The sequence below is a fragment of the Dendropsophus ebraccatus genome, chromosome 11 (assembly GCF_027789765.1).
Source record: "Dendropsophus ebraccatus isolate aDenEbr1 chromosome 11, aDenEbr1.pat, whole genome shotgun sequence".
Taxonomy (NCBI): domain Eukaryota; kingdom Metazoa; phylum Chordata; class Amphibia; order Anura; family Hylidae; genus Dendropsophus; species Dendropsophus ebraccatus.
Window position 1 is genome coordinate 24876113 of NC_091464.1, and position 25159 is coordinate 24901271.

General features: G+C 42.7%; 1 protein-coding gene across 1 annotated transcript in view; it reads left to right on the top strand.

Annotated features, from left to right (window-relative positions):
• Positions 1-155: 155 nt before the first annotated feature.
• The window catches only part of LOC138767107 (bile acid receptor-like), a 68744-nt gene continuing 43740 nt past the window's right edge, over positions 156-25159 (top strand). Inside the window, exon 1 of the mRNA XM_069944364.1 lies at positions 156-444. The gene's annotated coding sequence lies outside the window, so the exon portion shown is untranslated. The remainder of the gene's footprint in view (positions 445-25159) is intronic.

Below are 25159 nucleotides of genomic sequence, written 5' to 3' on the forward strand. Positions count from 1 at the left end.
ACACATACTACTTCAGTAGACCAAACCCATAGTCACTATCTTTAACCATTATCCCTTCATAAAACATTCAATGCTTTAGCGTGGGTTGAGGTTTTGCAACAATTGGGTAAAAGAGCATAACTATTTCTTCATTCCTAGCAAAGGGACTATGGGAATGTGTGACGCTTTGGTCCCTGTAGCTTCTGTCCCCAACCATCCACTTATTATTTGATTTATGTCTGTTTCGCTGCCCTTGCAGTGACCCTGAGGGAGGGCTGTGTGGGAAGTTGGTGTGTGAGATTATAGAGAGGGCTGATGAAGCTGTGGGCTTTGCAGAGCGTCTGGAGCCTGAGTATATGCACAGAGACTGATAAATAGCCACGAGAAAGACATCAGGCTTAATTAGACTTCTAAACTTGCAGTGGTGCCTACATCTGGAGATACCAGGGCTCATCCAAGCTGCATGTAAGTACAGTGCTCTCTCTCTCTAGCAACTTTAAACATACACAAAATTTACTTTTTTACATATTTTTGAAAACTTTTGAAATTTTTGTTGGAAATTTGTCTTTGCAAAAAACCCTAATTCTTTAGTAGAGTGACCATAATGACTTATTATTGTTAATATTGTTATACTTTATTGTTAATAATTAAGTATTTATATTCTTATAATTAAATCTCGTTAATCTGTGATTTATGTCTGTAAAATATATTTTACAATTCTACAATTTTATAAATAAATAAAATAAATAAATAAATAAATATATATATATATATATATATATATAAAATATATATATAAAATATATATTTATATTTTATAACACATCCGTATCAACCGAGTAGACACAATTTGCCACTTTAACAATGCATGACAATACTAAATATGTATAGACCAAAGGAGCAAATCAGCAGAGAGCTTTGATTTGAGCAAGGCAGATAACATAAGAAGGATTGTGACTGGGTGTTATATCGAATACAAAATTTAAAAAGGGAGTTTCTGACATTAAAATGGCGATCGTGATTGGTACTTTGTATGTCGCCTTTCTACTTCTAACATTGTCATTCTAGGCCAGAAATCTGATAGATCTAATCTGCTACTTTCTCCATTGCTAAGGAGATAAGGAAGATTCTAATTAATTGGGTTAGGCAAAAAAAGAAAAAGAATCAAAACCTGTATGTGTGAATTCAGTCTTGTTGTGTGTCTTGGTTTTTTGAACTTCATGTTGTATATGTTTGGAAGGCTTTGTTGCAGCATCAAAAAAAAAGATGAAACTATGTTGAGTTATAGTGAGATTAGTGAAATGACATATTTACAGTCAAGGACAAGCTGTCTCAACTTGTTTAATAGTGAGAAAATTCAATGCTAAAACTAAGACATTACTTTATGTTACACAATGAATTTATTGCTGCAGAAAATGAATTGCTTAAAGAAATAGCACATTTATATGTAATACCAACTATCAAAGTTCTTTTACTTTGACTTTTGACTTTAAATTCATTATATGTCCTATAGTAAGGGTGCCTTTACACAGACAGATTGAAGCCAAAGCCAGGAACAGACTATAAAGAGATTTCTCCTCTTTTCAAATCCATTCCTGGCTTTGGCTTCAAAAATCTGTACGATAAATCGCTCTGTATAAAGCTCAGAAGCTTGACATCTGGCCCAGGACCATCAAGCCATTCGGATTGGTTCATAATATTAGCTGAGCGGACCTGTTATTTGTCTTTTTTTGTTACTTGTACATTTTTTTCCTATGGGTTATTATAGATGGTTGAGGGAACTGGGTTATCTGCTTAGATTTTGTTTATAAATTTAAAAAAAAATATTGCTTTTAGAATCGTTGTGAAAAAAAAATTCAGTTAATTAAGGTTACATTTCTAAAATAACATGTATTTTTAATTATTTTCAGTGTATTACATGAGTAATAGATCTTCTATTATGCTGGTCCAAGTACATGCAAAAGAAATTTGGTCAGGCTTGCTTCAGTTTAAGATATATGTTAATGGAAAAGAAAAAAACGGATATGTAAAGTAAAAAAAATTGATGCTGTTGAATGCCGTACAGTAGAATCCATGTCTTATTAACTTACATTATTAAAAACAAAACAAAAAGAAAGAAAAAAACTGAAACAGAGAAAAACATAGTGTGAACACAGCCATAGAGGCATTTATTTTTTAAGTACAAAATGAATTCAGTAATGCAAAGATTATGAAGTCATTTTTGAGTAATTATTTATGACATCCTGTCCGGAACCATATTTTTTCTTAGGGAGAATTACTCCATACATTACAGTACTCATACAACATGACAAGATGTTTTTTGCTGATTCGAACAAAATCTGAAAATCTGAAGAAAAAAACCCACTCGGTTTTGCCCTGTATGAAATTGGAAAAGTATGAAGGTATAGTGAAGGGCCTATGTGTATCATGCAAACAGAGCCACAATAGTCATGTGCATTAGACCATAGGATGGATTCACGTACAGCATAGATTCTACATGGATGGAACATGGATTCTAGTGTAGGTTTGCTGGAAGTAAGTATGAGAATATGAACTTCCCTTTACTCTTATAAGGGTGGGTTCACACTATGGAACCCGAGCGGAGAATTTCCAACGGATTCCGTAGTTCGTAACCGTTCACGGCCACGCGTCTCTCCGCCCGTGTCTGCCTGGCCATAGAATAGTGTCTATGGAGCCGTCAGAAAGGATCGCGGCCATGAACGGGTACGAGCTATGGAATCCGTCGGAAATTCTCCGCTTCCATAGTGTGAACCCACCCTTAGCATAGAAAGTAGGTGGAAAGTCCTCGTAAATTACTTGTGTTCATTGTAACTTTATAGCCCAACATGAAACAGTGGTTTATGAATATGGCATTTGGTCTGAATGTTATATTTTTTAAAGTAATTACAGCAGAAAACAGCATTTTTTTGTTTTCTAGTATTTTGGTTGTGTCATTTTTCCCATAACTCAGTGTTATGGACATTTTTCATTCTTAGAATACTCAAAATGAGTGCAGGAGTCCCAGAAGGGGTATTCCCATCTGTTGATGTAATGGCACATCACTATGATATACTAACACTTCATGATCAATGGGGTACTAACCTCTCCTACCACTCTTTTATCTTCATGATTGTTGGAGTCGGAGTTTGGACCTTCACTGATCATAATGTGATGGAATATCCCAGCAATATGTCATCACTTCATGAGTTAGGAATACGCCTCCCTTAAGGTACACACGCAATGACGAAATGTTATGTATCCCACCATAGATTGTTTTAGAGCTGGCTAGACTGAGGTGCGGAGTCCACTGAATACAAACATACTGTACAAGTTGTATGCAGAAAAAGACCACCTGGTCCCTCTAGTCTGGTTTATATTATTTACTTTTTATTTTACTGTTAGGATAGATATATGTTTATCACAGGTAGGTTTACATTCACTTACTGTGGACTTACCCACCACATCTGCTGGAAGCATGTTCCAAGCATCTACTACTATTTTAGTAACATAATATTTTCTCACATTGCTTCTGTTCTTTACCCCAACTAACCTCTAACTGTGCCCCTTGTTTTTCTGTTTTTATTCCCCCATAAACTTTATTTAAATAATTTATATACTGTATTATTCAATGGTTTAGTTTTGTATGTTTTTCCAGATATATGCTATGCTTAGGGACTTCCACCATTTTTATGGTGTAGGTGAAGTATCTAGAACTGGGAACAGTATTACAGATGTGATGTCACTAGAGCTCTATACAGCGGAATCTCCCTCTTCCTACTGGTTATACCTCTAGCTATAAAGCCCAGCATACCATTATATATACAGCCTAATAAACCATTATATATACAGCCTAGCATACCATTATATATATACAGCCCAGCATACCATTATATATACAGCCTAATAAACCATTATATATACAGCCCAGCATACCATTATATATATACAGCCCAGCATACTATTATATATACAGCCTAATAAACCATTATATATACAGCCCAGCATACCATTATATATATACAGCCCAGCATACCATTATATATAAAGCCCAGCATATCCTTATATATATACAGCCCAGCATATCCGTATATATATATACAGCCCAGCATATCCTTATATATATACAGCCCAAGCATACCATTATATATACAGCCCAGCAAACCATTATATATACAGCCCAGCATACCATTATATATACAGCCCAGCATACCATTATATATAAAGCCCAGCATATCCTTATATATATATACAGCCCAGCATATCCGTATATATATACAGCCGAGCATATCCTTATATATATACAGCCCAGCATACCATTATATATACAGCCCAGCATACCATTATATATACAGCCCAGCATACCATTATATATATACAGCCCGACATACCATTATATATAAAGCCCAGCATATCCTTATATATATACAGCCCAGCATATCCTTATTTATATACAGCCCAGCATATCCTTATATATATACAGCCCAGCATATCCTTATATATATACAGCCCAGCATACCATTATATATACAGCCCAGCATACCATTATATATATACAGCCCAGCATACCATTATATATAAAGCCCAGCATATCCTTATATATATACAGCCCAGCATACCATTATATATACAGCCCAGCATACCATTATATATACAGCCCAGCATACCATTATATATACAGCCCAGCATACCATTATATATATATACAGCCCGGCATACCACTTGGCATTCGCTACTGCCTGGCTGCCCAGGTGACTCATTCTGAGACTAAGTCAGAAATCACTACCCCTAATGCTGCATTTACACGGAGCAATAATTCGCCCAATCAAATGAGTGATTTCAAAATAACGATGTGTTTTTTATAACGATCAGCGTTTAGAAGGAATGACATATAATTTGGAAAAATCCTAATTGCGATCGTTTTAAGATCGCTTAAGCACATCTCACACCTAGAGTGAATGACTGTTTACACGAAGCGATCTGCGAATTTTTATCGAACAATCATCGATGATTTGAGAACATGTTGAAAGATCAAAATGAACGATTTCTCGCTCGTCGCTTGATTGTTCACTGTGTTTACACAAGGCAATTATCGGTCAAATGCAATCGTTCTTGTAAAAATTTGAATGATAATCGTTCGGTGTAAACGCAGCATGAGTCCTTCTCATGTGAAGTTTTTGCTAACAACTTATGCTCTCCACACCTAGGGGATAGCACTGACAGGTGGCAGTAGTGTTGATGGATCAGCAACAGTGTAAAAGGTCATCAGAAAGAGATGAGTAATAATAATGCAACAGACCAAGAGACAAGACAGGAGCATAGTCAGGATACAAAGGTCAAAGTCAGGGATAGAACAACAGGTACCAGACAAACAATTTTAAGGGTAAGGCAAGAATAATTTTCAATAACAAAGCCAAGGTCAGGGTCAAATAAGATCAGGCTAACAAAGGAAAGCATGACAGCCAGGTAAAGGTTAAACCTCGATGTGCAGGCAGTACTTGCATGCTGATCACCATCTATAAAAGGTGGCCAGGATTATAAGAAGGGAGAAAGCACCCATTTGCCTAGCAAGCAAATGCAGAATTTGGCTGAAGCCATGGCCGCTTTCAGGGACTTGTGGATGGGGCAGGGAAACGGGAGTAAGAATTCTATTGGCGAATTGGCAAAAGTCCTCGGTGGGCGGCATTGTTATTGAAGTTACAGACCTACTGATACAGAATTCATTCGATTTAGGACATATAGACATCATAGAAGGGCTGAGCACATCCTGGGACATCATGAGAAGCAGTGGGTTCCTGCATCATGATGTCCCTGCACATCATAATGTGCAGGGCTCTAAGAAGCAAGCTCAGGAGCTGAGTTCACTTCATAGAGAGTGAGGAACGGCTAAGCCGGGTCCTAACTGTTAATTGCAGGCCACCATTTACCCCTTAAACACTGAGTTTAAGTGTCAGTGACATGAGCTGCGCTCCTGTCAATGTCTCATTGTTTTCTCTGCCGGAGGTCTAATACTTACCTTGGTGCAGGCAGCTCGGCATTCTTCTGATAGAGGAAGATCCCAGATTACACTGATCAATGTTACGCAATGGCATGGCATTGACCAGTATAATCAGTGTAATGAATGAATGTAATAGAATCTTAGGGTGACATAAAAAGTCTAAAAAACAAACAAACATGTAAGAATAAATAAACACATCATATATTGTAGCGTGCACATTTGTCCGATCTATTAAGATATAGCAATACTATTGCTGCGCGGTGAACGACATGAACGAAAATAGGAAATAAGCACCAAGAAAAAAAATTACTAAAAACAAAAATATTAAAGGTGTTATTCAATGTTAGAAAAACATGGCTACTTTCTTTCGGAAACAACACAACATGACAGATGTGGTTTGTAATTAAGCTCCATTCACTTCAATGAAACTAATTGCAAAACCTGCACCCAAACTGGAGAGAGGAGTGCTGTTTTTGGAAGAAAATGACTAAGTTTTTCTAATGCTTTATAACCCCTTTAACAAATATAATACTAATAAAAACTAGTGATTGTGGCACAAAAAAATAGGGGTTTTCCCCTCGCCTTCATAATTTTTTTGTGCCACAATCTCTAGTTTTTATTAGTACCATATTTGTTAAAGGGGTTATACAGCATTAGAAAAACATGGCCCCTTTCTTCCAGAGGAAAATGCAAAAATATAAAATGGCCTGGTCATTAAAGTGAATGTACCATCAGTACATTGGCTTTAAGACTTTCACATGGATAGAACGTCACCAGCGCGGGAAAGCCAGTGGCGCAGTTGTTTTTTTTTGAACCATGGCCCGTTTCCCGCGTATGGCGCCATTCTATTCCTGGGCACCTGCTGGGGGTGAAGCACTCAAGACGGGGCGGCCCGCCTCCCAGTGGGAGGAAACCACTGCGCCTCTATGATGTGGCTCCATTGATTCTAATGGAGGTGCGTCATAGAGGGGCGGAGGTTTCCTCCCACTGGGTTGTTTTTTTTTCAGTTTTTTTTTAAATTGTTTTAAACTTGTTAACGACTGTTAAAAGATTTGTATGTTACCTACCGTTAACATACTTGAAAAAATACATTAGTCTATCTAGGTCAACATTCTCCAGTGGATTCAGATGAAGTGAACAGCCATCTTTGAAAGGTATAGAGCAAATTTACAGTGGGAAAATTCATTCTTGTCCTTCTTGTGGCAATATAACAAATCTTTCATCAACATTCTATATAGTTAATTCCAATAACTTAGTATATCGTGTTTTCAAAGGAAGATGTCAGAGCTTTCCGTAAATCTATCCACACTTTTATAAGCTATTATGAAATCCTGAGGGAGCATGTTCCACAACCTTACAGTCCAGACACTCTTCAATGTTTTGAAGGTGTGACCTTTTCTTCGTCGTGAGGGCCAACATATAAGCGCTATCACAAAAAAAATGTAATGTTATGTGTTTATGCAAAAATCATTACACATCAATTGACTTTATTGATTTGTTTTATTTGGAACAAGCAATTATAGGAATAAAAGACTATATGACTATAAAAGACTCTTCAAATGACATGTTCTTGCATGTTCTCCAATCATACAAGTTTTATGATTGTCCAATAATTTAGAATGTTTGATGTCGGGCATACTGAAGTCCCATTATTGTCAGATTCAGTTACTTGACTTTCTAGGTCACTGTATACTGTATATCATTGCATATGATAGATGACAATGCACTGACTATATGTAAACAGTTTTGCTTTGGCTTATTCTTGTCACTTTTAAATTATTTTCGTAATATTGCTCTACTTTGCATATAAACATGCTGCTTAAAATGATGGAAGAATGTTTATTAGAATCACCAAGCTGTCATTACTGAGATGTATTGTAGAAATAGCTGAAAATATGTTAATAAAGGAAAATGAATGTAATGTGACTCTGAATGGAAGAGGACCATAATGAAATGTTATGTATGATACAACTTGGATGACTTTTCTTTTCAGACGTATTCAGTGGCTTTTTATTTAACCCCTTCACATCAGCAATCTGTATATATACGTTCCTGCTGCACATACCCCGTGCAGCATGAGCGTATATATACGTTCCTGACTGTGAAAGGGGTTTGATGTGTGCTGGACCGCTGCAGGTAGTCAGCATGATGTTGCCCCTGTCACTGACGGATCGGGACCTCTGCAGCCAGGGGCGTAGCTAAAGGCTGATGGGCCCTGGTGCAAAATGTTAGCTTGGGGCCCCCCCCATCTCCCCCCGATCAGGCAAAGTCATATCTAACATTATATCCAATTACTCTAATGTGCCACCATGTTCTAATGCAGTCACTGCCTCCACCTCATGTACTGCACTACGGCCCCCTATAATTAATGGACTGTACTGTGTCATTGTCTAATCATTGTATTCCAATCTTTGACTCTCCAGCTGAAAAACTACAACTCTCATCATAAACTGCCAGTTGGAAACGATGGGGGTTGTTGTGCTGCAACCTGAAGAGCCACATGCTGCAAAACTACAACTCCCATAATAAACTGTCAGCAGGGCATGATAAAGTTTGAACTTCTGCAACCTGGAGAAGTCACCTGATATCACCTGCAGTCCTATGTAACACCACAGATAACAGTGATATCCCTCTGAGTACAGATAATGTAGTAGTCACCTGCAGTCCTATGTAACACCACCGATAACAGTGATATCCCTCTGAGTACAGATAATGTAGTAGTCACCTGCAGTCCTATGTAACACCACATAACACAGTGGTATCTCTGAGTACAGATAATGTAGTAGATTTCACCTGCAGTCCTATGTAACAGCACAGAAAACACAGTGATATCTCTGAGTACAGATCATGTAGTAGATGTCCCCTGCAGTCCTATGTAACACCACAAATAACACAGTGATATCCCTCTGAGTACAGATAATGTAGATGTCACCTGCAGTCCTATGTAACACCACAGATAACACAGTGATATCTCTGAGTACAGATAATGTAGTAGCTGTCACCTCGGGGCGCCCCTACTAAATGATGTTCTACAAAATAAGAAAACTGTCATACAGTGACTTACAGGTGACGTCTTCTTTGATCTGAGGCGTCACTTTCCCTTTTCCTCTCCATCCGGCCCAGACCTCCATGATGATTCCTTCCAGATATGTTTCATCTTTTCAGAACCTGCAAGACAAACAATTTAGGCTTTCTCCCTCCTGTAGGCTCCCATAGTAACTGCGCTGTGTGGGATGCCCCCTGTATGTAGGATCCCCTGCTGTTCCCCCTGTATGTAGGATTCCCTGCTGTGCCCCCATGAGCTAATAATGCCCCCAGAGGTGCCCCCATGAGCTAATAATGCCCCCAGAGATGCCCCCATGAACTAATAATGCCCCTAGAGGTGCCCTCATGAACTAATAATGCCCCCAGAGGTGCCCCATATCTAATAATGCCCCCAGAGGTGCCCCCATATACTGATAATGCCCCCAGAGGTGCCCCCATGAACTAATAATGCCCCCAGAGGTGCCCCCATGAACTAATAATGCCCCCAGAGGTTCCCCCATGAGCTAATAATGCCCCCAGAGGTGCCCCCATGAACTAATAATGCCCCCAGAGGTGCCCCCATGAACTAATAATGCCCCCAGAGGTGCCCCCATATACTATTAATGCCCCCAGAGGTGCCCCCATGAACTAATAATGCCCCCAGAGGTGCCCCCATATACTAATAATGCCCCCAGAGGTGCCCCCCATGAACGAATAATGCCCCCAGAGGTGCCCTCATGAACTAATAATGCCCCCAGATGTGCCCCCATGAACTAATAATGCCCCCAGAGGTTCCCCCATGAGCTAATAATGCCCCCAGAGGTGCCCCCATATACTAATAATGCCCCCAGAGGTGCCCCCATGAGCTAATAATGCCCCCAGAGGTGCCCCCATATACTAATAATGCCCCAGAGGTGCCCCCATATACTAATAATGCCCCAGAGGTGCCCCCATATACTAATAATGCCCCCAGAGGTGCCCCCATGAGCTAATAATGCCCCCAGAGGTGCCCCCATATACTAATAATGCCCCCAGAGGTGCCCCCATGAGCTAATAATGCTCCAGAGGTGCCCCCATATACTAATAATGCCCCCAGAGGTGCCCCCATGAGCTAATAATGCCCCCAGAGGTGCCCCCATACACTAATAATGCCCCCAGAGGTGCCCCCATACACTAATAATGCCCCAAGAGGTGCCCCCATATACTAATAATGCCCCCAAAGGTACCCCCATATACTAATAATGCCCCTAGAGGTGCCCCCATGAACTAATAATGCCCCCAGAGGTGCCCCCATATACTAATAATGCCCCCAGAGGTGCCCCCCATATACTAATAATGCCCCCAGAGGTGCCCCCATACACTAATAATGCCCCCAGAGGTGCCCCCATGAACTAATAATGCACCCAGAGGTGCCCCCATATACTAATAATGCCCCCAGAGGTACCCCCATATACTAATAATGCCCCCAGAGGTGCCCCCATATACTAATTATGCCCCTAGAGGTGCCCCCATGAACTAATAATGCCCCCAGAGGTGCCCCCATATACTAATAATGCCCCCAGAGGTGCCCCCCCATTAACTAATAATGCCCCCAGAGGCGCCCCCATATACTAATAATGCCCCCAGAGGTACCCCCATATACTAATAATGCCCCCAGAGGTGCCCCCATATACTAATAATGCCCCTAGAGGTGCCCCCATGAACTAATAATGCCCCCAGAGGTGCCCCCATATACTAATAATGCCCCCAGAGGTGCCCCCATGAGATAATAATGCTCCCAGAGGTGCCCCATATACTAATAATGCCCCCAGAGGTGCCCCCATACACTAATAATGCCCCCAGAGGTGCCCCCATGAACTAATAAGGCCCCCAGAGGTGCCCCCATATACTAATAATGCCCCCAGAGGTGCCCCCATGAACTAATAATGCCCCCAGAGGTGCCCCCATATACTAATAATGCCCCCAGAGGTGCCCCCATATACTAATAATGCCCCCAGAGGTGCCCCCATATACTAATAATGCCCCCAGAGGTGCCCCCATATGCTAATAATGCCCCCAGAGGTGCCCCCCATGAACTAATAATGCCCCCATATACTAATAATGCCCCCAGAGGTGCCCCCATATACTAATAATTCCCCCAGAGGTGCCCCCATGAACTAATAATGCCCCCAGAGGTGCCCCCATATACTAATAATGCCCCCAGAGGTGCCCCCATATACTAATAATGCCCCCAGAGGTGCCCCCATACACTAATAATGCCCCCAGAGGTGCCCCCATACACTAATAATGCCCCCAGAGGTGCCCCTAAAAAAAACAACTACTCTACTACTCTACTACAACTACATCCTACTCACCTAATCGGCGCTGTGTGGCTGCAGGCAGCAGCTCTTCCTCCTCTTCGGGCTCCATCTTGCGAGCCGCAGGAACGGGACTTCCGGCAGGCGTGATGACGTCACATCATCACGCCGGAGAGGTCACGTCCCGGCCTCCCATAGGCTGCTGGTATGAAGTGCCGGCAGCCTATGGGAGGGAATACAGGAGGAGGACGCTGACAGGTCCTGCTCCTGTATTCTGATCGCTTTGATGTTCCGCCCGCTCACTGTGAGGGCGGAACATCAAAGCGATCAGTGCATCCCGAGAAGCTGCGCGGCCGCAGCTTCTCGGGATGCTCAGAGACAAGTGGCAAGGGGGGCCGTGCGGGCCCCCCTAGCGTAGGGGCCCGGTCGCCATGGCGACCGCTGCGACCCCTATAGCTACGCCACTGCCTGCAGCCATGCTGTGGGGGGCCCGATTGCTTGTACCAACGGGCGGGGGTAAGCCACTTACTGTACCTCTGTCCTGTCAGATCGGAGTTCTGTGCATAGGGTCTGCTTTCAGGCAGGCTCTGTGCACAGATTGCCGATAACACTGATCTATGTAATCTATTGATTGCATGTTTTATGGTTAAATAAAAGTGTAAAAAAAATAAGTTTTTAAAAGTATAAAAAAACATTATAAAGCTCAAAATATATAAAGTAAATAAATAAACAAACAACTTATATATTGTAGCGTGTGGAAATGTCAGATCTATAACATATATAAAATATAACATTATTGTTGCCGCGCGGTGATCCGAGTAATCGGAAAAAAATAAAACACTGTGGGATAGCTGTGGTAGAAAGAAAAAAATAAATAAAAAGCGATCAAAAAATTTCTTACACCAATATAATACTAATAAAAACTAGGGATCATGACGCAAAAAATGACACTCCAACCAGCCCTGTAAGTGGTAAAATAAAAGCGCTATGGCTCTTAGAATGCGAGAAGAAACATTGCACTAATTTGACCCGGACATCCGTGTATCAATGGGCTCGGTCATGAAGGGGTTAATAATATGAATGTGTAAACACAGTATTAGGACTTTACTACATGGAGAGATTTGACGATTCAGGGCGATATTGCTTTGCGTAATAAAGACAGTGATCAGCCAAGGAGCCAATCATCAGCTGATCGTTGTCTTTTAGTTTAAGGCTATGTTCACACTACGTAAAACTACGGCCGTAGTTCTCGCCGCAGAGGGGTGGAACATAGCCTTATTTTCAATGGGATCCCGGCCGAAGCGTACACACATCGTATACGCTCCGGCCGGGATCCCGTGCGGCACTGGAAAAAACTGACATGTCAGAAAGCCCTGTCAGTGCACACAGTGAAGCAAGCGGCTCCGGCCGCTTGCTTCACTGTGGGCTATGGGAAGCTCTGATGCGGGCGCGCCCTGATGCGCCCGCATCAGAGCTCCGTGGACGGAAAGATCACGGGCTGAGACCGGCCGTTCCGTGACCCAGCCGGGTGTTCACCTAATGTGAACATAGCCTAAATGTCACCGACTGCGGACGGCGCATTGCTGTTTGTAATAGTGATGCATGGCCAATGGCTGATGACTGTTTAAAGTAAAATAATAAGCATTATACTTACCTGTCCAAACTCCCCAGTGTCTTCCTGCCTGTTCTCCGCTAACTGCAGCATCTGCTGAAGCTTTTTAAGGGACAAGCCACTTAGCCAATCATTGGCCGGGGCATTGTCCTGACTCTGCACAGAGCTTTAACGGAGACTGTGGGGAACAGTCAGGAGAACACCGTGGGAGTCTGGAGAGGTAGGTAAAACAACGTCTTTATTATTTTCTATATTAAAGCAAGGGCTGCATGGACATCACCAACAATGTCTGTGCGGCCCTGACACACTATTACTGAGCCATGTATAGGCTCAGGAAGCGAATGCCGATCTAGCAGATCAGCACTCACTTACAGTGTGGGGTCAGGCCGTGTAATACAGCCCTTACACATCTGACATCACTCAACATTTTAGCTTCCCTGCTGGTTCCTGTCCAGTAGTAAATCAATTACATATGGTGAGCTTATTCTAAGTACCTTGATTTACACACAGCAAAAATGCTTTTCTGCAATCTCTCTCAGGAAAACAATTGGGCACCAAAAAGCAAAATTCTGCAATAAATATTTAGGTAAGGCTGGGTTCAAATGGCATTTTTCCTATCCGTTCAAGGTTTCTGTTTTTAATTGGTTACTCTTATTTTTGTATACGTTAAAAAAAACGGATGTTTTTTTTTAATATATATATAATGGAAGTCAATGGAAAAAACGGATCCAAACGGATGGCACACAATTGCATCCGTTTTTTCATAATTTTTTCCCCCATAAAACATATACATTAAACGGATAGGAAAAACGCAGTGTGAAAACACTGCCCACATAGTATACGTTCCGGCCGGGATCCCTCGCGGCGCGGCAAAGAACTGACAAGTCAGTTTTCTGCGGCAGTTATTCAGTAAATAGCAACCGTAGAAAACCCTGGCAGTGCACACTATGAAGCCAGCAGCTGTGGCCGCAAGCTTCATAGTGTGCTGTGGAGAGTTCTGATGTGGGCGTGCAGGGATGCGCCTGCATCACAACCCTGCGGCGTGAAAGATCATCCGGCCGGTACTGCAGTACCGCCGGGGTGATATTTTCAGAGACCGGCCGCTCCGTGACCCGGCCAGGTCACGGAACGGCCGGTCTCTTACACCATGTGAACATGGCCTTAGACAACAGCTGTGAGGAAAAAAAGAGAACCTTTTAGGTCATGTGATCAACATGTAGGCAATCTTCAAGGTAGAGATGGTAGAGAAACAGAAAATCAATGGTGTGCTCCTTGTCAATGTAACTTTATTTATTCACTTTGTTAAAACTGTGATTTTATGTGAAACCAGAAATTTATCATTTTAACATTCTTGTCATCTTCATCTAAAAAACATCTCTAAAATCCGTCCCTTCCTTACTGTTGAATCAGCTAAAACTCTCATTGTTGCTATTCATTCCCGCCTAGACTACTGCAATTCCCTACTAAGTGGCCTTCCTTCCTCTAAACTCTCCCCTCTCCAGTCTATTCTTAATGTAGCAGGCAGGCCGATCTCCCTGTCCAGCAGCTATACTGATGCCTCCCCATGTGCCAGTCACTATACCGATGCCACCCCCTGTGCCAGTCACTACACTGGTTCCCTATTAAGCACAGGATACAATATAAACTCCTGCTCACCCACAAGGCTCTCCACAGAGCTGCTCCTCCCTACATCTTCTCCCTCATCTCTGTCTACCCCCCTATCTGTGCTTTACTCTCTACGAATGACTTACGCCTAACATCCTCCTTAACCCGCACCTCTCCCTCCCGTCTCTGGGACTTCACCCGAGCTGCATCATTTCTATGAAAAGCATTACCTAAGAATGTCAAACTCACCATTAGTACCCCACCTCCAAAGCCCTCAAAACTCATTAGGCCTATTAGGATCAATAATTTGATTACCTCCCCCCCTTTCCGTCAAGCTCTTAGATCTGTACAGGGCAGTTTCTAGGCCATTTTGGCAACAGGGCGAATCTTAAAAAAAGGAACCAGTAAGAGGAGACAGGTCACCCACTCCCATCCTGGACTGATTTATCTGTGACCACAGCTTCCTTGTGAATAACAATAACTACAACTCTCAGAATGCCCTACACTTATGAAGCTCTCAGGGCATCCTGGGAGTTGTAGTTTGTGAGGGGACGACACATTGAGGTCTCTCTTCATTTGAACTTCCACTCCCAGCATATTCTGAGGGCTGTGGCCTGTCAGTAAATGCTGGGAGTTGTAGTGTTTCCAGCTGTTGTAGTTGGAGGGTCCCGGGTGCATTGATCTATCATTTATGCCTGCCATGTACCGCCATGTACCAGGAGTACCAGCGGGCTGTCAATGTGGCGGGGCCTAAAGCATCCGTGCCCTAGGCCTGCAGCACCTCCCTCCCCTCCTTCATACACACCAGGGACGTTCTTAAAATGAAGAGAGGTGAGGAGAGAGGCTGCAGGCTCAGAGCACGGAAGCTTAGGCCCCGCCACACTGACATCCCGCTGCACCTCAGCAATAAAATTACTTTTCCTCCAAAATACTGTCACTGGGAGAAAGGCCAACCCCAAACTGGGCACAGCGTGAGGACCTGTACAATGCGGTACCGGCGGTTTGTGGGCAGCTACATGGCAATACAGAGTCACTGTAATGAGTATTCCTAAGGACGTTCATTCTTCTATGGCCATATAAAATGGACAGCGATCAGCCGACAGGCGAACAAACGCTCATTTGTTTGTTGATCTTTTGGGTAGTTGTATAAATTATTATCGGTTGTACATCTCCCTGGGTAAACAGGGAATATGCAGCCGATAGTAATGTATTGAAATGGCTGCACGAACCATACAGCAGCCACACTGTGCATAACTGCATACTGGGCCATGTAAAAGGGTACTTACTAATATATATGCTATAGTAATATGGGCCCTATACTATCAATATCACCTCTCTGGCTCCTTCAGTTTCTCCTCATCAGACACTTATTGCAGCAAAGACATTAAAGGTTTAACCCTTACACTGCCTGCACAGGTTACATAATTCATGGGAAGGCAGTGTAAGGGTTAGGGGAGGAGACGCTGTCACATGGGAGCCTCTGCCTGTGTGACTATCCAGAGCAGTCAGGAAGCATCCCGAGGTCCCTGCTGCCTCCACTCTCCTCTTCTCGGCAGTCATCCGCCATCTCACAGGACCAAAAAAGAGCCCTCTCAGGAGCCAGGTGCTGTGTGAGGGCGCACTGAAGTCTATGCCCCTGCCCTGTGCACAGTGTCAGCCACTGCTGCTGAGTAAGGTGGGGAGGGCGCCCCCTAGCTGTCAGCGCCCCGGGCAGTAGCCCGCCCTGCACGGTGCTAGAAACGGCCCTGGATCTGTACATGCAGACATTGGTTGGTGACTGGTCTAGTCACCTCTATCTGCACTGCCCAATTTATAAAGATAACAGCGAAGCACTATTGCCCCTCAGCCTTTGGTCTCCACCCTCTCCTCATAGTTTGTAAGCTCTTGCATGCAAGCAGGACCCTCACTCCTCATGTATGGATAATTATATGTAGATCTCTGTCATGCCTGATTTCTGTTTATGTATGTAACCCCAGAATTGTAAAAGTGCAGCGGAATCTATATATAAAAAAAAGATATTATTATTAAAAATTAATAAAAGGGCGGTGTCACAAAGCAAAGACATACATATATGTAAAGGAGAACAAATGAGCTGTTTTTAGTAAAGTAACTTATATCACTGCCCTTCCCATGGATCTATTCACTTCCTGGTTTCCTCATTGAACTGCAACCCTGCGGTTGCCATGCAGCGGTGCAGACACTTCACCACAAGCCTCCTAGTTGTTATGTGAACACCAACTGCCATTACTAATAGGACAGGTCAGGAGACTGCACCTTAAAGGGGAAGTCTGGGCAAAATAATTTTAAGAAAATTACTAATAGACACTTATGGGAAATGCACCTATAGTGCATTTTATCTGCACTTACTACAGCATGGCGTGTTCGGGTCCCTGTAAAGTTGGTGATGTTATGTCACATCAACTGCTGACACCTGCTTAAGAATATATATAAAATGCTGTCCAATAGTTTTGAGTATTAATGCTTCCCTTTTTTTTTTTAACACAACAACAAGCATCAGCATTTCTACCTCATATGTTCATACATATGATGCGGATTTCACACAAGGAAATCCACTGGTAAAATCTGCAAGTTTCTGTGCAGAAAATTCTGCACCCTATACTGTGTGTAAACAGACCTAAAATTACAGCCATATTTTACCTTTAATTTACAGTGTGTGAACACAGCCTTTAGTGTATAGACTCTCCCTTAAAGCTTTCAATGATTTCATTTGGAGCTTCACCCCTGAACTGCGCTAAAAAAGAAGTGACATGTCACTTTTTGTCATGACGTCAAACTTTTTGTTTCTCCTGCTCCCACTTAGGTTAATGGGAGTGAGATTTTAATCAGTAAGACTAATGAAAAGATAAATTGTTAGAAAAATCGTTATTGCATTCGTTTTAAGATCGGTAAGCCCATCTCACACATAGGGTGAATCTTTAAAAGACTGTATACACGATTTTTTAGTGAATGATCAACGAAGATTTAAGAACATGTTGAAAGATCACAATGAACAGTTTCTCGCTTGTCGTTCAATGTGTTTACACGAGCCCATTATCGCTGAAATGCATAAGGGTCCTATAACATGGAGCGATAATCTGCCAAATCAGGCCGATTTGGCAAACTATCTCTCTGTAATAAAGACAATGATCAGCTGATGAAACGATCATCGGCTGATTGTTGTAATGTATTTCAACCTAAAAATCATTGTCCGCTGACCACGCATAACCACGTGTCATAGCGATCCATGGCCAATGGTTGATAACTGTGTAAAAAAAATAATAAAGTTTATACATACCTCTCCACGCTCCTCGTGTTCTCCTCCTTTCTGCCTTGTGCCACTGGTGGAAATTCAGGGCCGATCTCTGAAGTGACAGGCTGCTCAGCTTAGCGGCCTGTTACCTCAGAGACCAGCTGTGGCTGAGCAGCCTGACACTTCTGAGGTCGGCTCTGAATTTCCACCGGCGGCTGTGGACGGCAGGCAAAAATGAGGAGAACACAGAGAGCGTGGAGACGTATGTTAAGTTTACACATACCTCTCCACGCTCCCAGTGTTCTCCTCGTTTCTGCCTGCTGTCCACAGCCGCCGGATCACTTGTCATCTGGCTGCGAGTATGTCAAACTTAGCGCCATTAACCCAGGGCCATATTACCAGCTGCTACTGCCCTAGGCACTAAACCTGAATACGCCCCATCTTGGGGAGCATGGGGGAGCGTGATTCCGGCCACATGTACTTCTCTACATTTAGAAACATTGTCTGAATTGCGTTTTTCATGTTCTTTAATTTCCACATTTATTAATCAGTGATTAGAGCCGTCTGCATATTGTCTGACGGAATTCTCACCACAGGATTGGTAGATTGGCGGGTAATAGCTCCAGTCGTCACATTTAAAGCGACTCTGTACCCACAATCTGTCCCTCCCAAACTACTTGTACCTTCGGATAGCTGCTTATAATTCAAGGTCCTGGGGTCCGTTCAGCAGGTGTTGCAGTTAGTGTCCTAAAAAACAACTTTTAAACTTGCAGCTTTGTGTCAAACGGCCGTGGCTTAGAATATCTGTGCCCTAACTTTGCACAACCCCTCCGTCCCTTCTCCCCACCCTCTTCATCATTAGGAATGCCCCTAGAACATTTTCTTCTGTCTGAACATTGCACAGGTGCCTTAACGATCCAGCTCATGTGCCGTGCTGACACAGGTGATGAATAGTAGAAAATCTGCCTGGAGCATTCCTAATGATAAGGAGGGCGGGAAGGAGGGACAGAGAGGTCGTGCCAACCTAATGCATGCACAATCTCGCCCATGGCCGCTTGGCACAGGGCTGCCAGTTTAAAAGTTGTTTTTTAGGACAATAACTGCATCACCTGCCGAACGGACCCCAGGACAGATCTTGGATTAAAAGCAGCTATCCGAAGGTACAAGTGGTTTGGGGGGACAGATTGTGGGTGCAGAGTCGCTTTAACACGGCTATGCCAGACCTGAACAATACCGCCATACCAGACCTGAACAATACCGCCATACCAGACCTGAAAAATTCCACCATATCTCCCCCCCCCCCCTTTGAAAAAACACCAGATTTACTGGCAAGTCTGAACAGGAGGTGGGATACTAAAAAGATTAAAAAAAAATTAAAAAGTTCTTTCTTTCCACTGTTCTCTGGTGCTGCCCCCCTGCAAGGTGCTGCCCTAGGCACAGGATCACGGGTGCCTAGTGGTAAATACGGCCCTGCATTAACCCCCGGGGCTCGGGAACATACTGTACCAGGTCCCTGCTCCAGCTTGCTAAAGGGGCTCTCGGAGGTCAGCCAATCAGTGCGCTGAAGAGTACTGTAGTGCATTGTAGCATGAAGTTTTAAACTGCTTCGGAGCTCATGGCATCATAATGAACCGGGATGCCTGGAGTTCTGTGCGCAGACCATAATCATGGACAATGTAAATGCCCCTAAGCTGTTTTTGAAAACAGTGCTTCTCTGACCATGTAATGTATTCTAACAACATTGCGTAATAGTCTACTATGAATGTGTGCAGCTACCCCAGAGAACACACCATGCTGTGACCTCAGTTGAGGCAACTGTGTTAAATGGATCAGTCCAGTGAAGATTTGTGTCCAGCTGGTATTAGTGATTCTGCTTGTAGATCTTGTCACTCACAAAGACATTGCTTCATCACTGAACTGAACTCATCTGAAGTTGCTGTATTACCTATTCTGCAAATCGTATCTGTTGCTCAGGCTTGTCCTTGGTCAGGTGCAGCATGTGAATTTTTCTGGGTTGAAACATTTTTGGTGTCATGAAATTAGAGCTTCTTTCTAAAATTGGAACATAATCTGACAAACCATTTTTATATAGGTGTTTTCTTAAAGTGAATGTATTACATATATAGCCAGATACTGAAATAATTTCTTTATTTTCTGATTGTAAACTTTTTTATTTTTATCATTATTAGAGGGGCAACCATCTTTCCTCAGCTATATTTAACAGCATTTAGAGATATGGGGGGGAATTTATCAAACATGGTGTAAAGTGAAACTGGCTCAGTTGCCCCTAGCAACCAATCAGATTCCACCTTTCATTCCTTACAGACTCTTTGGAAAATGAAAGGTGGAATCTGATTGGTTGCTAGGGGCAACTGAGCCAGTTTCACTTTACACCATGTTTGATAAATCTCCCACATAGTTTACAGTATATGCCATGGACAGTAGGCTGGCTCAGACCCTGTTCCTTAGAATGGGAGCTTTTCTATGCATACTCAATATAGGGAGCTGCTGAGCACTAAACGTTAGCTATTGTGAATGGTGTCTTATCTATATACTGGTGTTACCTTTAATTGTAATACTGTCTGTGATAGAGGACACTGCTGGAAAGTGACCCTTTCAGAACAAGAAGTTTAGCTTATAGCTTAAGACACTATTACACCAAGCGGTTAGCGGACGTGTTTGGCCAATTATTTGCAACCGCTTGGTGTAATAGCTAGGTTTAAAAGACAACGATCAGCTGACATGTACAATGTTGGCTGATCCTTGTCTTTCAATACCTTAAAAACTTCTTCAACGATAACAACGGTCTGCTAGCCATCACTCTGTGCTATCTCCTATGGGATCTTTACATAGCCCGCGGAGCCCCTCCCACACATCCTCACGACACCCGCCCCCCCCCCCCCCGCTCTGACCCGCTTGAGTCTGACAGGTTGGCTCCTGATCAACCCTGCTTATTAGGGCTTTTGGTAGTTCTTTTTAGTACACTATTTCCAAAAAGTTGGCACACTGTATAAAATGCTAATTTAAAAAATGCAATGACTTGTAAATCGCATAGACCATATACATATTTTTTTCATAACAGAACATTGAACCCATATCAGATTAAATGAGACCTTTTGCCATGTCATGAAAAAAAATAACTCATTTAAAACTTGACAGCAGAATCCCTGGAGAAAAAATTGGGATGGGCCAACAAAAGACAGGAAAAGTATATGGTACAAATAAAAAAACAGCTGGAGGAACAATATGCAGTCACATGACTGGGTTTAAAAAGAGCATGCTAAAGTCCTTTTACACACACAGATATCTGACAGATTATCTGACTGATTTTGTGCAGCCAAAGCCAAAAATGAATTTGTAAAGAGGAGAAATCTCAGTCTTTCCTTTATGACCTGTTCCTGCATACATAGCATCATCAAAACATTCAGAGAATATGGAAAAATCTATGTGCTGAAGAGACCAATTGTCATTATTGGATGCTCATGGTCTACAGGCCTGGTTCTGTACTGGAAATAACTGCACAGGCTCAAAAACACTTCCAGAAATCATTGTATACAGAATATAAAGGCTTTAGCACAACATATGCTCCCATCCAGATAATGTGTCTTGCAAAGGAGGCCTTGCATATTTCAGCAAGACAATGCTATACCTCATCCTGCATCCATCACGCATCCATTTAAAAGCATTGCTGTCATCAAATTGTAAATGAGTAAATGCATTTCATGACATGGTGAAATGTCTCACTTTCAACATCTGATATGGGTTTTCTTTTCTATTGTGAGTAAAAAATATACATATGGATCTATGAGCTTTGCAAAGCACTGCATTGTGTTTTTTTTTGTCAAATCTGTTTATACTAGAGAATAGACAAAAAGCAAAAGATACAAACATACACCAACATGGTGCCCTCATGAGAGTAGTATGATATAGAGATCCAAGAGAACAATGACTGGCAGGTTCCCAGAAAGGGTGACAGTAGGGACAGTCACTGTGTTCCAAAGAAAGCTTGCTCATCACATATGGAGGCAGTCCATGGTTACTCGTGAGTGGGGGGTGGGGAGGAAGGGGAGGTGGAGGTGTTATTGACCCATACACGACTACAGGTACAATCTCAGGAACAATTGCATTGAGGACCATACTGGGTCAGGGTTTACAGTTCCTGTGTCCACCAAGTATGGGAGCAAGGGGGCTGGTGTAACAGGAGATGGGAAGCAGGAATTGGCCTTCAGCCATTCCTTATTATTTCAGTCTTATGTGTAGAGTGCCTTTTAGTGATGGGTTAGTTAACAAATTGACATCCACTGCTGAAGGTAGCTATAAGAGCTTGGTCAAATGCTCTCCTAGAAGCAGAGTTTCTAACTCTGAGCCTCTTAACAGAGCCCGTGGAGCCTCATCAAAGAGTCTCAAAACACAGGTCTCCCTGAGATCAGCAATCTGTTTCTCTTATGGCTCTACTTGGCATTGCTCCCACCTAGCCAGAATCCTGCTCCACACTGATGAGGGGCAACACCCCGAAACAGCTGTATGTGGATGGATCCTGGCCTTGGTTTTTCCCTTGTCATTACATTGACATATAGGGCCACTTAATATGGTGGTTTTGGTGGTTTCCTTACAGGAGCCACCCCTTGGCTGGGTCCTTCCCGGGAGGATAACTGGCTAGTCCTGTGTTTCGAGACTCTTTGATGAGACTCCACAGGCTCTTCTTTTGCATACAAACGACAGAGGGAACCCAAATTTATATGGGACTTCTTTCATATAGTTCTAGGTCACTCAGTTCAGTGCCTTCTCGGCATCTGTGCCAAGAAGGATCAACGGGACGTGGGTATAGTGAGCATAAAGTATGGCTTGCAACACTCTATAAGCTTGACCTTCCCTTCCTTTTATGAAACCTGTTTGGTCACTGTGTATGATATGTGGTAACAACCCTATCATCCTCTCTTCCAGTAATTTGGGTCAAATCTTTAATCTATTTAAAAAAAATTAAGCTGGGGAATAAATTTGAAATTAATAAGCTTTGTACAATGCTCCAGAAAATATCTGTCTGGCTCCTACACTTTCATATCAGGTAGCAGTCTAACCCTCTAATCAATTCTCACACTTTTAAGGCTATTTTCACAAAATGTGAATATAAGACCAAATAAAGTTAATAATGATCATGACTAATATTAATGACCTTTGTTTTGTGGACGTTATTTCCCCTTTTTTTATATTGTGATAATATAGCCCCAGGCAGACGAATCTAACCCCATAGTGCAGGGGACGCTGAGGAGGAAGGTATGTTTCTTACTAACCTCCTTGGCGCAATTCCCATGCTGTTAGCAGTGTAATCCTTGATCCAGAGCACTGTTAGGAGCACTGTTTAACCTCCATAGAACTGTAGGGATGGAACAGTGCTTCTAATGGTGTTCCGGGAGTTCCTGATGCCAGCCCGCAGCTTCACACTCAGTAGCATCTGTAATCTACGGAGCTTGTGAATACAGCGGAATGGTAGAGCAAGGTTTTCTGAGACTTTCAGTACAGTTGTGAGAGCCCTGCATATTACTCACTGTGAAATGTGACAGAGGGGATGATGTGAAGGAGTTGGGGCGATGCAGCAGAGTTGGCATCTTCGGTGTCAGAGCCACGCCTCTGTGACACTGTAATGGGTCATAAAAACGCACACTAAACGCATACTAAAGTATGTGCAGTGAGCTACGTGAAGCTGCCTGTGGTTTTATATGTGCATAGGCATATGTGTCAAAAGTTTTGATCGGTCTTGGTCTGAGTGTTCAGATCCTTACCGATTGGGAGAACGTACACCTATCGATTGAAAGAAGAGGCTCTGCAGCCTGGTTCACATCCGCTCTGTGTTAAGAAGTCGGGCTCATAATGTAAGCCTATGTAGCCCGAATAATTTTTTTACCTACACAGGGGAGAGTGAGAGAGAGGATGCACTGCAACGCGGACCTCTCCCTGCTCGTTCTGCACTGCAGCGCGGACCTCTCCCTGCTCGTTCTCCCGATTGAAACGGGTCTGAACACTGAGACCAAGACGGATCAAAACTTTTGACATGTCTCTATGACATGTCAAAAGTTTTTACAAGCAACAGGTACACTTTAACCTGGCTAATGTATTAGCTGATCGGCACAGATCTGTCTTTGGAAACTCTGAAGAAACTCCAGCACATTAATGGTTATAATGTAAATCTTGCATAGATATGTTAAAAAATTGTAAATGCCAGATACATATGAATGTATAATATGCAATAACTGACCAAGAAGTATAGTGGTCTGCCACACAATTAGAAAGGTTTACTTGAACAATTTTCTTCTATACTGTAGACTGAAATATATTTATTGATATCAGTGTTTTACAAGATCCTTATTTCTTATGAACAATGAATGATACAAGTACGTTACCAAATAAACATATGGAGACGATATAGGAATATAGTAGACGGAAGTTGGCTACAACAGGACGAATAATTTCTCATATTGCAAAAATTCCATTTAGTCGTCTCCAAAAAATGTAGACTTTGGACTTAGCTTGCCGAACTGTTCAATAAGATAACGGTGCTGTGATTCACTAACTAGCTTATGTTTCAAACAAATATTTGCTGTTAAAGATAACACAATGCCAAAAAATCCATCACCTTTTCCATTCTGCCTCCCATACTCCCTCACTTTACTTTGCAGGAATTGTAAATATTAAACAGTACAAAGTTCTTGTAAACTATAGTGTGTGAGTTAGGCTGTTGTTGTTCTGGCTATACGTTGGAGGTATACATTACTGTGCAAAAGTTTTAGGCAGGTGTGGAAAAAATGTCAGAAAGGAAGATGTCTCCCGCTAGCGAGGCGGCAGAATGGCTCTAAGTTTTTATTCTGCAACAGGACATTGACCCCAAATATACAGCCAATGTCATCAAGAACTATCTTTAACATATAGATGAATAGGAAGCCCTGAAAGTGATTATATGGCCTCCACAAAGCCTGATCGCAACATCATTGGGTCCGTCTGGGATTACATGAAGAGGCAGAAGGGCTTGAGCAACTTACATCTACAAGATCTGGTGTTAGTTTTCCAAGGTGTTTGGAACAACTTCCCTGCTGAGCTCCTTCAAAAACTTTGTGCAAGTGTGCGTAGAAGAACAAAATATTGATTTTATTCAGATTCAGGCTATGTTCACACACTGTAAGAGACCGGCCGACCTCTGAAAAGATCATCCCGGCCGGTACTGCAGTACCGGCCGGATGATCTTTAGCGCCACAGAGTTCTGATGCGGGTGCATCAGTGCGCGTCCGCATCAAAACTCCCTCACTGCACATAATGGAGCTCCACTGTGTGCACTGACACTGAATAGCAGCGGCAGAAAACTGACATGTCAGTTTCTCGTGGTGGTGCTAGGGATCCCGGCCGGA